We start from the raw sequence: 16,416 nt of genomic DNA, 5'->3' as shown, positions 1-16,416 counted from the left end.
CTGCTGATGAAAGTCCATTCATGGAATACGAAATGTGACGTCACCTGCGGCTTTGGTTGTTTATGGTGGGAATGGCGTTAAGATTGTTTGGCTTTACGACTTGTTGACACTTGCCGCCAGATGATGAAAGTTTTTCGCGGAGAATAGTCTCGAGAAATACTTTATCTTATTTTATTTCATCCTAAGTTCAAATTCCGAATAAGAACTAATAATATAATTCAAAGGTAAACTTTTTCGTGAGATGATGTCGTAGAACTCAACGTAACTCAAATTTATTGCTTTTTAGCAGAAAGGGATGAGTACAAAATATATTTTTGGTACTTATACCATGCTACCTTTTTGAATTGGTACTAATATGTTTCCTACTACGCCTGTATAATTTACATTTAGCTTACATGCAATTCGACATGAGCTCACTACTTGGTTTGAGTCTTGGGTTAAATGAAATGTATAACCTTAGTTCATCCGATCAACGGTAGATGGCGTTGCATTCGTTTTGTAAACAGTTCAATAGACTAGTGAAATTTTATCGGTAATCGATTTCTTTCTATACTGCATAGCCCAAAATTCCTGAATACATTAATAAGTAACAGGATTAGAAGAAAAACCAGTAAATAACATATAAGAAATTTAATATAAATTAATAATGTGTTTGGATGTTTGGGTGAACTTACTAGTAGCTTATAAAAGTATTTTTAATAATCTACAATATTTTAACTTTCGCAATTCGAACTATTATCTATCACTAAAAGCGATCAGAGAGGTCTACAGTCTGTTACATAATGCATTTCGTGTGCATTTATGTTGTATAAACTGGTTATAAAGTTTCTAGATATTCATTAAATAATAGATAGATACAAAATTAAATTGAGTAAATATTAAATATAAGTTATTAATTTGGTTAGCGTTATGACACAACAAACTTTTTGGGTAGACACTTTTTTATCTAAATAGGGAGTGCTGTATACAAGTTATGAGTTAATGTCAATAACAATAAAATATTACAAATTAACAAAAAATGATACTTCCAAACACAAAAACCATAATCAAATTTTTGAGTTTTCGTCATTTTTTCCCCGAGCTTTGTTTCGAGCTAACTCTATAAACTCTAAAGAATTTATCTTATTAAAAATAACTTAAATCTGTTCGATATACATGTAGACTTAGTGGGCTGAATAAGAATATTTTTATCAAATAAAACACCTAAGGAACATTATTATACTTGGGAGTAATTGAAGAAGTCATTTTGAAGTCGTCTATGAAACACTAATCTTTACTTTATAAATTGGTAACTGATTTTTTAACACCTTTGGTATTAAATATTTTAGGACTCTCTTGACTTTATAATCCTACTACTACATCCATAGAAACAATTACTCACGAAATAAAAGGTTAAAATCTGTATGCTAATAATGTACGTACTTCTTTCTGATGCAGGTAAATGTTCACAAACTAACAACAACATTTCCCTAACGTCTATTACACAAATCATGCAACATAGACAAAACGGAAGTAAGTCACGTTTTTAATTGTCTGTCAAGATCCCGTTTTGAGTTCGAAAACTATTTGACTATATGAAATAGCATCCTTGAATTGGTAATCAAGGGCAACTCCCCCACCAATAATTATCATCGGGGGAGCGGTTCTACAAATTGTGAAAATTTCATTAACAGGCCATATTAAATTTCACGGGAGGGAGAAACAAAGCGGAAGTAAATTTCATTATTTTGATTTCAACGAGATCAATCTTCTGCCAAGTCATCATGATGATGACGATGATCATGATGAGCAAGCTGGCATCGGATCAGCGCAGCCGCAGCGACAGTTAACACCCATTGCAGTTTTTTAAAATTGTTAGAGGAAACCTCCCGTAAACCCCAAATCGCAACCCTATAATACCATACTATGTACCATACCATATAACCCTGCCACACTGACGCTGCAGTTGCGCGCCGAGCTGTCAGACAATATGATTGCCACGACGAGATGCTGCTGTGTGTGTGTGAGTTTTTTGTGCCCCCTTCGACGATTTTTGGGCAAGGATAACGAACTTCAGAGTCCGGATCGAAAACCCTCTCTCCGTCTACCCTTTTCACGGCATTGAATTTCCCCCTTTTATTTTTTAGGCCGTCTAGCATTTGTTTTTGTTTTGTCCTCGACGAGATTTTTTTCCTCTACCAGCGGGTTGGACGATTTTTTTCGCGCAGCTGCTCGGGGTTGATCGCCACTTGATGGGAAACCACTCCAGTTTCGACTCCGATCGAAGTGTAGGTGTTAGAGATCAAGGAAGGACAAACTTTACTGCGGGTTTCCTCCGAAATTAGCTTTATTCCGTTGCAGTAGGATCAAGAAAACATTGCACCCAAAAGGGTTTCCTCAGTACGTCTAATGATTCTTCACCCATCCCTCTCTTGTTTTTTTTTGCTAGAGAGAAAGAAACAAAGAGCAAGGGAAGTGTTCAGAAAACCGTAAGTAATTGCTGGGATATGCGTGCAAATATTTTCTATTTTTGCCCAAAAAACCCTAACCATTTTTTTACAGTTTTCGCTAACCCTCCCCTCGTTTGCAATTAAAAAAGCAGAAAAACTGTAGGAAAAAGGGACCTATTTGGGTTCGGGTTCACTGTGCAAAAAGGCTAGATGAGGAGCGTGATTGTGCAATGATCGGGAAAACGAAATCTGAACTTAATGCACTCTGCCCGGAGAGATAGAAAAATTGTTTGATTGAGTGACAGTCTACGTGGAGCAGATGATGTATGTTTCGGCCTAGGATCTCAAGGATCTTAAGGATTCCATGCAAATTAGGGGTTGCTGATCTGCTCCCAATTCATTTGTCCCTCCTTCAGAGTCTCAAATTAGTTGCGCATCTTGCGTACATTTGTCGGGGTTGCCTACCTTCTTTTTAGCTTCTTTTTTAAGGTTGACAAAAGAAGGGACAAAATCCCGTAAAAATCTACGTTTTTTCCTTTTTAACAAGGCGCCTTGCCGAGGGGAGGAAGATCTGTTTGTTACCTGGCCCCTGACATTTTCCCATATTCCTTACGGGTTCATTCACCTCGCAGGATCAGGGATCACAATGGAATGAATTGCATCAGATGTTGCTGCATCGACGTCGAAGATTATTTTCCGTCTGTCGGATCAGTGAAGGATTGGTTTAAATTATCATAAAAAGGGTTACTTCCTAAGCCGTAAAAATGAATTGTAAACGGAACAGATACTGCATTAATTCGATTTGCAACAATGATAGTATTCATAGTCATCTGAGAGAAAAATGTGCAGTTGAACAATATTATCCTTCCTCTTTCGTTATAGTGATCTTTGTAATAAGTTTGTATTTCATAGTGTTAAGTTGAAACAACCATTCATGATTTTAAAATAGAGATAGTAATATTTGCTACTTTTAATCTTTAATGTTAAATATAATTGTTTGTTTTTATTTATTATCCTTAAAAACATCACACAACACCGATTGCTTATCGTTTGATAATTTGTTTTAATATTAGTTCTAATTTAAACTTTATTTTATTAAATGTTTTTGTAGACATTTTTTCTGTGTTCTTAACACATTTACGTATTATGTTTTAAATAATTTAAAGTAATTTTTAAAAGAAATAATAGCGAGACTTTAAAAACTAGCGATTATTAAGCGATTATTATAAGTTTCATAGATTTTTTCTCAAATTCTCCTAAAAATGATTTTAGTTTCGTTTTGAATATGATTGTTGTTATTTTTAAATTCAAATGAGCTTAATTCGCTATCACATATTTGTGATTTCACTTACTTTTAATTATAATTCCTCGCTGCTCTCTCATTAAGCAAATATCATTATCAATAATTGAATATATATATATTTTAATAGCAATCGAAAGTGCATTAACATATCACATTTCCAAACTGATCCTTTCGATTCAAACCTTTCGACGCGGAATTGATTTAAATTTATTCCAAGTGCTCGAAACCTCGTCCGTGAGTTGCCAAAATAGTTTCATTCAAACTATTTTAAATAACAAAATGCAAATGAACGAAGAAATTAAAAAACAAAATTTTGACAGACAGGCAGAGGACTGAACAAAGAGAAAGAGCGAGTGCAGAGCAAAAAGCGAACAAATGTCCCTTGAAAAGGAAGCGGGAAGAGCAAGGAAGCAGCCAGGAATCAAGGCAAGCAAAAAGCGCGCCAAATGAAGGATTCTGAAAAAAACGGTGGAAACAATGGGAGAGGATCGGAAATCGGAGTTGGCTGTCTGGGATTATTGGGCAAGGCCAACTTCATGATGACGCTAACGCAGATCATGACGATTGCGATGATGATAATGTGAGACTGTGTTCGCACAATTTGCAGACTCACACACACCGTCACACACACAGACACACATACACAATCGCAATCGAAATCAAAAAATAGGGAGAGGCGAAGGCAACCCGTTTTTTAAGGGTTCCCAACAGCCCGCCAAGGGGATGAACATCATCCTCCTGCCTCCTCTGCCCCTCTGGCCTTCCCAATCCAAATTACGTTTCACCCCTTTGTAAAAAATCTAAAAAAAAGAGGCGAGAGCGATCGCTTCAAACTTTTTCGCAGCCGCCGTCGAGGAAATTTAAAAAATTCTTCTCTGGAATTAGTCGTGAAAAGTGCGTGGCCGGATAAGCAGCATCGCTCCGAGGAGTTCTATCAAAGTTCCTTCAAAATTCTTGCCGTTTCTTATAAGTTTTTTAATTAAGAAAGTTATCCCAAAAGTACTAGAAACTTAAATCAAAATCTTTAAAGTTATATTGTCATTAACAAATCATTATTATTCCGGGAGGTACACTGACCAACATATCTTGAGTCTATAAAAAAGTTTCAAAGAACCTGAAACATAATTTATAAAATAGTTTAAAGCATTTAACATTTTCCATCGACACATTTACAATTTTTTTAAATTAATCAACATTTTTAAAAACACTATTCGAACTTCCTCAAACTTGCTGGTAACTAAAAACAAAAATTTCTTAAGTTTCTTGCAATGTTAAAGAAATTTTACTAAAAGCACACCTCCTGAACCTAATTCTAAACAAAAATTTCAAAATTTCAAAAAGTGCGCGGCAAAATTAACACAAACTAAAAATTTCTGAAAAGCACGTGGTCCTTGTGGAATATTTTTTGGATTTTGCGCATTTCAAACTTTAAAGTGTAAAAAGAGAGAGAAAGAGAGCGAAAAGAAGGACGCCGCGTGGAGAGCGAAGAAGTGCAAAACGCCGACAAAATAAAAGCAAAAGAAAATTCATGAAAATCGAACACGCATCTCATTCTGGTCCCATTTTATTTGTTTAAAACAAACGTTCAAAAGTTGCAAAAATAAAATCAACAAAATTATACAAAACCAATCAAAATGAAAGACATAAAAGTTTACCAAGAATGAAATTAAATCAAAATCAGCTAAATTTATTCTCTGCAAAATTGGTGAATATTTTTGGTAAGCTTTTTCGGACACACTCGAATTTGGCTAAAACCGGATACAATTGGACTAAAAGTACTTTGTGAAATTGTTTAAACAAGTAATTCCCTAAAACTTTAAATTCTTTCCATTTATGGTTCGGATTTAAATCATTTTTTAGCATGTGTGCGTGTAGAGACAGCAGACACTTTTTCAAAGATGGCTGCCGGGAGTGAGAAGGCTACGAGGCGGGGGGTGGTTGAGTTCAGAGGGCGCAGGGGGTGGCGGCTGTTGCTCTTTTTTTTAACAATCCATACAAAAGAAAATAATAACTATGTTACACATAGTCCTTACTTTCTTTAACGATAAAAAGCAAAAGCGAATATCTACAATTTGTGTTTTTAACAACGAATTTCATTCCTAGTCTTAATACTATTTACAGGCTAAAGTTACTACTATTTATTACAATTTACAAAAAATATTATTGAGCAATACCAAAAACATAGTTTTGAGCTATTTTTTAATTTGAAAAAGTTTGACAGTCTGAATTAAATAACAATATTATGAATTCTTGACTTCAAAATCATTTACAAAATATATATGCCCTTAAAAGTAGGCAACACGTTTACATTACTAGGTAAAAGTAAAAAAGATTAAAAAAAATAGTTCCCTTCATTCTACTTTTTTTGAAAAAGAAACCTAAAAAACGCATCGTAACGAATTTTCACAATATGTGCGAAAGAAAAAATATTCATTTTAAAAACAATATTTAAATAAATATTTCTGGTTTACTGAAGATGGACAGTAAATAAATAATAAAAAACAATTCTTTTCGATAGCTTACATTTAGCTGCAGTCTGGGAATTAAAAATATTTCTTAAAACATGTATTTAGTTAACCTTAGGCAGGAAAACTGAACTCAAAACTGAAAATTCTCAAATAACAGAAAATTCTCGTTGTTTATTAAGAAATTATAGCAAGAACGAACTGTAGACCATCTAAAGCAATGAACAGACAACTTAGAATGAAATTGTTAAATTAAAATCATTGATAACTCTTTACATTACATTACATACATGAAATATATTTAAAAGAAATTAAATATTTGAAACCATTTTTTCCTTGCAATAGTACCAATTTGTTGTTATTATGATGGATATTTATGGCATCTACAATACCTGATAATTATTCCTTCTTCATTTTTTTAATATATTTCATCTTATTTTGCGGTATATTTTTACATATTATTTAGATTTAATTTCCGTAAAAATCAAAGTTTATATTTATTTGACCCAAGAAACTATGTTCAGTGTAAAACAGTTGCACATTTTCTTGGATTGATTAAATATGTTATTCCACATATTTATATTTAAAACACAGAAATCAAAGGAAAATACTTAACGAGTATATTGTGATATTTTTAATAATTATTCTATAAAATGTATTTTGTAGTTTTTTTGATTCAATTTTACATAAAACGTAACCAAAACTAATTAATTTGCCATATACCAATTAAATTAGCGAAAAAGAAGTTTCTCAAAACGTATCCAGTTTTGTAGACGCCATTTTATGCTATCAAGAATGACAACAAAGAACCAAATAAAACTAGAACCACCCCTCGCTCCGGCAAGTAGATCGCTGTATAAGGTCGGACAGTTCGGCTGACTCACTGACTGACCATGCTAAGCAACAGAACAACAACAAAAGAACCGAGCTGTATGACAAGAACAACCCCTAAAAGTGATAGATACCACCACCACCACCACTACCACCGTGACCAAAACTCAGCAGTCGTGGAATGGTCAAGCGGAATGAGCTATACAAAAAGTAACAATTGCAATGTAGTGGTAGCAAGGGAGGGTGATTATCCTGTTTGAGTGCCTATATGGAAAGGCCTTGTGCTGGTCAGTAAAGATCAAAAACTGGCCAATGGCCAGTGGGTATGGGTATATGGGTATATGGGCATGGGAACAAAATGGCAAAGCTGAAGTCAAATGTCTCTCGGAAAACATAAGTTGTAAGTGGAGAATAGTGCTTGGGAAAACAATTTAAATGTCAAAATTTGTGAGGAATAGAATGTAATGGAAATGAATAAGTTGACTATTAAATTATGATTCCACTTAACTTGTGATATTAAATAATGCTAATCTCTGCGCTCCTTTAGACATTCCTAGCGAGAACACATACAAGTATAGTATATCAACATGATACAAAATTACTACGTGGCCCACCAACTCCAAATTCAATTTTATTATAAAATATATACATATAACAATCTTTATCACCGTAACTCGTATGTAAAAAGGTTATGTTGTATTAACTTGAAAATATGTAACCTGAAGAAAGAATAGATTCCAAACCTAATATTCAGACTATAACAGACTTGGCGATTAAACCACGTCCGTATCAATGCTGGGGGCAAGTCCTAGTTACAGGTTCAACCAATTTACGTTCTTATACAAATTCTAAAAAATTAAACTAACAGAGCGGGCAGTCTTGTTCGATAAAAATCAATTAATTTAACCGAATTCTATTAAATTCCATATGAAACATATAAAAAAATAGTGTTCCTGCACTCTAAAAATGGATTGGAATATAATTTGAACCAATTCATGCTATTTGAAAAAAAATTAATCGATTAAACCACGTCCGTATTAATTCTAAGGGGTAGTCTTAGTTACAGGTTCTACCAAATTATGTTCTTATACAAATTCTTCAGAACAAAATCAATAGAGTGGGGTCTCTCGACATATAGCAGTTTATCCTAATCGATAAAAATCAATCAATTTAACCAAATTCTATTAAATTCCATTTAAAAAATATACGAAAATGGTGTTTCTGCACTTTAAAAATGTCTTGAAAAATAATTTTAACTAAATCATGATATTTGATAGTTAAAAACGAATTCTGAACTCCCAGAATATTATTTATTTATTTACTTAGCCCACTTTTACACCGTCAGATTATTTTTTAAATTAAAATAAAAATAAATAAACTGTCTTTCGGATCATTCCAGATTAAGAAAGAATAAGTAAAATTATAAATATATATAAATTATACGAAATTTGTTTTGCCACTAAATTTAAAAATGAAACAAATATATATTTGCTATATGCTTTAATAATCAAATTATTTTTCAGTGTAATGTTCAATGCAGATTTTCTCTAAAATTATTGCTCGGCTTTAGAAATTACACCAATAATTTAACTCACTTCTTAAAATAAAAACTTATCAAACTGATACTGAAAATTCTTTTGCCAATATTAATTATTATAAAATCATTTTTAGATACAACTTATTCATATTAAAATAAAATTAACCGTGTAGAAAAACTATACAACTATTTAAACTGAGAACTAACAAAAATGCACAACCAACCACAAGAAAATGACAAAACTTTTTAAAATTATGAAGGATACACCCAAAAAAATAAGTATCTAGAGATATCATCCGATAATATCATCTGCTAATCTGACTTCTGAAAGTAATGTGTTCTATCACAAAATTTAAAATTGAAACAATCATATATGCTATACGCTTTAATCATCAAACTGTTTTTCAGTGTACATTATTATTATTTGTCATATCAACAGTCTTTTAATAATATTCAATGCAGCCTATGGTTTTCTCCAAAGTCGTTGATTTGTTTTCAAAAATTGTAAAATTGTTTAGCTTGTTTATTAAAATAATAATAACTTATCAAAATTAAACTAAAATTGCTTTTGCCAATATTAATTGCTACTATTACTATTAATATAAAATTAAAAGTGTAGCAAAACTATACTGATATTCAAACTAAAAACTAACTAAAACCCACATTTTTGCTACCTAAATTAACTAGCAATAAACGAGTATTTTTCATTTTTAGATAATCAATTGGTATATTGATTTTATAAATACATAAAAAACGACGATTATTACATGCAACCAAAAGAAATTGCAACAGTTTTTGAAATTTTTAAATATACATCTGAAAATATAAATACTTAAAGCCAAACAAGTTATTTATCCCATGCTTTACAGGCATAAATTTATATATGAACAAGCTTATTAATTTAGTAATATCTATATGACTTTAAGACTAATCCAAGATTAAAAAAAAGGGTTAGTTTAAATCAAACATTTTATTTTAAAGGGAGTTATAAATTACAAGTTTCTATTATAGTAAAACTTTACCCAACAACTCCATTTTATATAACTAAATTAAATAAAAAAAAGTATTTGATGACACACTATTACAACAACATTATTCACGAATACAATTATATTTAGGAAGGGAACAATTATAATCAAATGTTACCATAATACCTAAAATGACCTACAACTTATTAATTCAGAAGTAAAACAATAACCACGATTTTAATTTTCTAATGAACAAGATAATAAAATTAAAAAACAGTTCGACTAACAAATACCAAATCAAAACGTACCAATAGTACACCAAAATATTAAAGAAAAAGGATTTAGTTCGAGTGTTTCCTAGGAACTTAAAACTTTATTACATTGCAGGCCGTATTTATTAAAATTAAAGACAAAAATGATAAAAATAACCAAAAATCTATTAGTGAAATTTAACAATAAAAATATATCCCAATTTAAAATTACAATGCTCTAAAATTACTTTTACCCAAACTTTTTCTGCAACTTTTTCAATAATGAACAAATTAAAGACATCCCCAGCTAATTTTGACTTTTCCTCTGACATCAGATCAATCTATAAATGGAGGCAATATTTTACGACACTTTCCGACAATTAGCAACGAATGCCCGAACTTGATACACGTGCGTACACCTGAACTCTTGACACGATGTGCTGTCCCCACCTTACCCCCACTTACTAGAGACTGGCCCTTATTCTCGCCACTGCCAGCGATCAAATGAAAAGCACGAAAATGCATTTTCCATGTTAGCTGCTAGTCAAACTGCTTAATTGCGCATTAAATATGCAGAAAAGTAGGCAAAACGAGCGGAAAATATGCAGGCTGTGAAGGAAAATCAAAGGGGGGAAAGCGCAAAACGGGAACCCCCACACTGACCAAATTGCTGTGGCAAGTGTGAAAATATTTCGTATCAACAGACATTATTGCGCTTGACAGTTTTTACTGTCAACCCCCTGGAAGTCCCCTCCCCCTCTTATCAAAGTGACACCTGACTTGCCGCACACACTCAGCCACATCTCCATAGCCCTTTTACGTAACAATCCCGAAAAGGTTGAAAGTCGAAGTCAGCCAGCAAAAACCACATTTCCGCAGGCCACTCCGTATTTGGATGGATTTTCTCTCATTTTTTTTTTGTTTTGTTTGCTTTTTCTGATTTAATTGACGAGTGCTCGGTAGGATGTGTCAAGTGCGGTGCAGGTGGATGTGGAGGTGTAGGCGGATAGCCAAGGAAAAACCTTAATAGAATTTCCATTTATGTCCATTAGGCCTTGGCAAGGCATTCCTTGATGGTACAAAATAAATTATAACATTGCAATTGAGAAGGTGGATTGATGGTTATCAATATGAATTAAATTAAGGCGGACGTAATTGATATATAAGTCTGTTTCAAATTAAATAAATATTCGGATAATGGAATTAAACAGGGTCCATGAACACGGCTATGATAATATTTCTATTAAACAGGACTCTGGAAATTGTTTACAAGTTAAATCGAACCACGTCTTAATAAAAACGTCTTTGGTCCTTTATACCCAAAAACTATCTGATTCCAATCCGATTATTTTACATTATATATATTTTACATTTTCGTGAAACATTTACAGTTGAAAAAATTATTTTATATTTTAAGTGTTTCCAAAATAAATCTTTAAATTGAAGTAACCTTATATACAAATACTAGATGATTCCAATCCGTTTATTTTACTTTACATATATTTTACCTTTTCGTGAATCATTTACAGTACACCAAATTATTTAATTTTTTAAGTGTTTCCCAAAATAAATCTTTAAATTGAAGTAACGTCTTAATAAACACGTCTTTAGTCTTTTATATCCAATAACTGCCTGTTTCCAAACCTTTTATTTTACTTTACATATATTTTACATTTTCATAATACATTCACAGTTGACAAAATTATTTCACATTTTAAAGTATTTCCGAAATAAATCTTCAAATTTAAGTACCCTTTTCCCATTTACTAGACAATAATCAATACTTCTCAATTAAACGGTTTTAAATTCTGTCATTAATATTTTATAATTTTAATTAGTTTCTCATTCGGCATTTTGCCAAAAGAACTTTAAGGTTTTGAGTTCTGAGCAAAGTCCCTAATAATTGACTAATTGAAAATGATCACGCACGTAAAAAACCATCAAGTGCCCACTAGCTTTATAAATGTATTATTCTGAAATATTGAAATGTAGCTAGCACCATTTAAAGCCAACAAACAAAATTAAAAGTTACAACATAAACACATAAACACATTTATACATATAACCCTTTTATATACCCACAAATATGCAGATCCTTAAAATGAAATTTTTATTTTCTATACTCGTATCTCGATATCTTAGTACCATAAAATAAAATTTAACAAAGCCTGCTAGTAAAAGTATATTTATTATACTTTTTCTTTTATATTACACTAAAATTGTTCAAACTTAAAGTTTTAACCAGCTCAATAACATTCTTAACCTTCTAATCTAATCTAAATCCAGAGACAAACTAAATCTATTTAGGTAAAAATTACTAAACTAAAACTATCAGCCAAATTACTATATAACCTTTCTAACCCATACTGATTTACTAAATAACTGACTCCAATTAAAATTGGTTTTAAGTTGGTTTTATGTTCTTTAACAAAAGTAATTGTTGAATTTTACTACACCTAACAGCTCAAGAACAACTTAATAATAATATACGAACCAACAATTTAAATTCTTCCTTATAGGACTCCATACCAAAACTGAAACTAACTCTTAAACTAAATCTTAATAAACCTCTAAACAAAAGTCTAGCCCTGTCTAAAATCTTAACTGTGGTTCCGATTGTTTACGTGTTCACAATCTAATTAGCCAACGAAAAGAATTTCCAACCGCAACTGTCGGAATTAAACTTGAACTGAAAGTTGCGAAAGCAAAAAGGTAAACAAGATTTTTTCCAGCAAATCAATTAGAAAATTTCACCGAAATGCTGCAGGTTAAATTGTTCAAAAGCTAGTGCTTTCCGGGATCCATCAAGTGGAGTCCCTTCCGCCCCGTTGAAGTCCAAAGGAAGCCAAGCCACCACTTGGCGTGGCATTACAAATGGCTGAGACTTGGCTGGCTGTCAGTTTGGGTTCAGATCATGTTGTGTTGTTCTGTGACTTTTTAACCTAATGAATAATAAATTGGCCCAATTGTCACGCAAAAACAATGCCGCGGAATAGATGGATAAGGGTTTTGGGCATACCCAGAGACGATGATGTCAGGTCTGTGAAGTTTCCTTCTACAAATTTTAGACACATTTTCCTTTAGATTTCATTCCCTTACGTTCACCCTTACCCTTACCCTTGGCCATGTTTCGTTGTTTCTTTCGGTTGAAGTGTCGCCTTCGATAGATTTTGGCATTTGTTACAGAAACTTGCATTCACCTGGGAAATCGTGGCAGGCAGCTTGCAATGATTAGCACTTGCTCTACCTTTCCTTTTTGGTGGCCATGGCGCCCACTTGCATTTGTTTTGCCACGACCCCCGGCGAAGTCAAAAAGTAATTAGCATATTGAAATGTTGCGCAGGCCTCCGTCTCTAGAACCAGAACCGGAACATCGCCATTAATAATTTAGCCAGCATATTTGATGCACTTCGGTTGCAATTGCTGCACTTCCCAGTTCTTTGCAATGTAACATGTTGCCCGTGTGCTGGCTTCAATATTTAATTGCTAAAAATCACCTCACCCCCACGAAAAGGGTTTAACTGGGACTATCCCTCGGTTACCTCAGCCCTTTTGGCCTCTTAAAAGCGTGTCAACAGCTTGTCAATCACAATTTGCCAAATAAAATGTAAGTGTCAGCCCATGGAAATTTAGTTTGCAAATGTGTTGATTGTGTTTTAGTTGTGGCTGTTTAGAAATAATTGGGGAGCGGTGGGGCTAGGTAAACGGATATGGGATATTCTCCCAGGAATTTCCATCTTAAAGTTTAAGTCAACTATAAATAAATCACAGTTCACAGATTGAAGGAAAAGTATCAGCAAGGCCTTACAGGCATCTGAAGGATTTTTAAACATAAATTTAAAACCATCATCAACTACAGAAAAATTTTCAAAAACTTATATTAGTCATTCAAAATGTGTACAAAAATTATTTATAACCAAGTTCTGCAAATCAAATATGAACTATTAGACCACCATTCAGTAACGCTTTAGTAATATGAATTTGAAATAAATTTCTTGATATTCTCTCAGTTGTCATCTTAAAGTTTAAGCCAATTATAAATGTGACACAGCCAAAAGATTGATAGGAAAAGTACCAGTAAACCGCTACAGCCATCAGAAGATCTAAAAAATACATTTAAAATCAATATTCCAAATATTATTTATTAAATTTTTTTAATTTTAAATTTTTTGGGATATTCTTCCAGGAATTGGGATCTTAAAGCTTAATTAAACTATATGTATACAAGCATCTGAATAATTTTAAAAAATACAGCTACAAATAATATTTAAAACACAACTATAAACCTTTTCAAAACAATTTTTGGCGATCAAAAGTGTACAAATTCAAAACAATTTTGGATGATCAAAATGTGTAGAAAAACAAAGTTTCCAAAGTTTTAAAAATCAAAACTAAATTATTGGATCGCTCTTTATGATCTTATCTTAAAACTTAAGTCAACTAAACCAAACCTTACAAATATCTAAAGAATATAAATTCATTTCCTAAATCACTAATATAAACTTTTTAAAAGCATATATCCGCCGATAAAAATTTGTAAGAAAATAAATATTCCCAAGTTCTGCAAATCAAATCTCAGCTTTTAAATCGCCACTATTAAAGTTCCTATATTAAAAATTTTAAATTAATTAAGGTGGGGAATGCCCACAGGAATTACCAACTAAAAATTGAAGTTGACTATAAATATATCACATCCAAAGAATTAACGGGAAAAGTACCAGCAAAACACTATCAGAAATTTGAAAAAGTGAATATTTATAACACTACCATAGGCTTATAAAACAACAATTTTTGTCGTTCAAAAAGTATACGAAAATATTACTATTACATCGCAATTTATTAAAGTTTATAATATGGGACATTCTTCCAGGAAATCTTAAGATTATTTAAAAGATTAAATAAACTATAAATGTATAAGCCTCTGAGAAATTAAAAAAAAACTGAAATCAGTGTTTAAAACACCGCTATAAACCTTACAAACAAAATTCTAATTGAAAAAAACTTAATTCATTCCTTAAATCACTAATATAAACATGCTTAAAAACATACCTCAGCCGATAAAAATATGTACGAAAATATTTATTCCCAAGTTCTGAAAATCAAATCGCAGCTATTAGATCTCCGTTTACTAAAGTTCTTATTTCCTAATTTTAAATAAATTTCTTTATATGGGATATTCTTTATCTTAAAGTGAAATTCATCTCTAAATATATCACAGCCTACAGAAAGAGGAAAAACTTAAAACATCTAACAAATTAAAAAGAGGAGCTAAATTTTAAATTTTTAAACTCTACCATAAACATTTCAAAAACATTTATTAAGGCTTTATTAAACTTATTAAAATTCACCAAATTATAAAATCCATTGGTTCCCAAAAACATTTTAAATTAGAAAAAATGATCTTTATTACCTAATTTTAATTCAAAAAATATCTGAAATATATTCATATTTTATCATACAGTTTCCCAGGATATCCATTGCCCATTCCATTTTAAGCTATAATATAATTCAGAGAGAATTTTAGGCCCAACCACTGTCATAATCGTTTTACCCCCAAACTCCTAAATATATAAATCGGTCAATCTGTCATCAAAAACACTTAATGAAATCCATTTAAGCAATTAAAAAACTGCTTAAATTGGCCAGGAATAAATTAAAACCGCCTTTAGGGGCGTTACAAGTTTATAAAAAACGAAATAAACTATTATGAAATTCAAAATTTGACATAATTTACGCCTGCGTAACAGGGAATAGTGTAGTTCGGTGGCAAGAAGAGCCAAATCCAGGACGTTCATTGGTCGCCTGTGAAAGGGAGGCCGAGCGAAAGCCGAACTCCTGTCGTTTGCATAACACGCATACGCCGCATAGGCCCAAAGGATAAAAGCCGCCGACAACGAGGGATGTTGCTTCCTTGTTGGCTTCCGCTCGGTTCGCGAAGGCACTTCGTTCGTTTCGCCTGCCAACTAGCAGCTTTTGCCAGGATCACAAGGATACAACGTCAGCGCCTGGACAACCGTAGTGCAGTTCCGGTGCGGCTCTCACACCGTGCAGACGTGTTGGCCTGCCTAGAAAAATAACTTTTATTGTGATTCCCAGATTTGTGTTTTACCCTTTTGGCTAAGTTTTTGGTTTTATATAAGAGCTCCAAAACGGACACTTATATAATTTTGATTGTTGCTCAGAAAGCCCTTATTATTTAACAGTCGGCTTTCGAGCAATAATTGAAACCAAATAAGTGATCCCTACAACGTTTGTGATTTAAATACATTCTGTGATGGTAAGTGAGCTTTGTTTCTGTTTATTATATAATATAAGGTAGAATCTAAATAAATTCAGACAAAAAGACAATATTTTAAATAATAATTTGTTCTTTAAAGTTATTTCATCAAAACGATTATTTTTAACTAATTAAGAATAAAAACCACAATTTTCAAACCATAATCATGTTCAGCAGTTTGAAGCTTAGAAATATCTGTTTAGCCTTTTTCTGGGTATTTTTGATATTATTGCAATAAAATAACTATTAAATTAAGAACATCTTTGATCAGGATCTCATTTTTAAAAAAAAGGTTGGTAGGTACACTAACTATTTAAAATTGGTTCTGCTCAACGTTGTTTTGCTTTATTTTATA

This window comes from Drosophila eugracilis, unplaced genomic scaffold, assembly GCF_018153835.1.
Source record: "Drosophila eugracilis isolate 14026-0451.02 unplaced genomic scaffold, ASM1815383v1 contig_2154, whole genome shotgun sequence".
In the NCBI taxonomy this organism is placed as follows: domain Eukaryota; kingdom Metazoa; phylum Arthropoda; class Insecta; order Diptera; family Drosophilidae; genus Drosophila; species Drosophila eugracilis.
Note: the sequence above shows the minus strand (reverse complement) of the source record.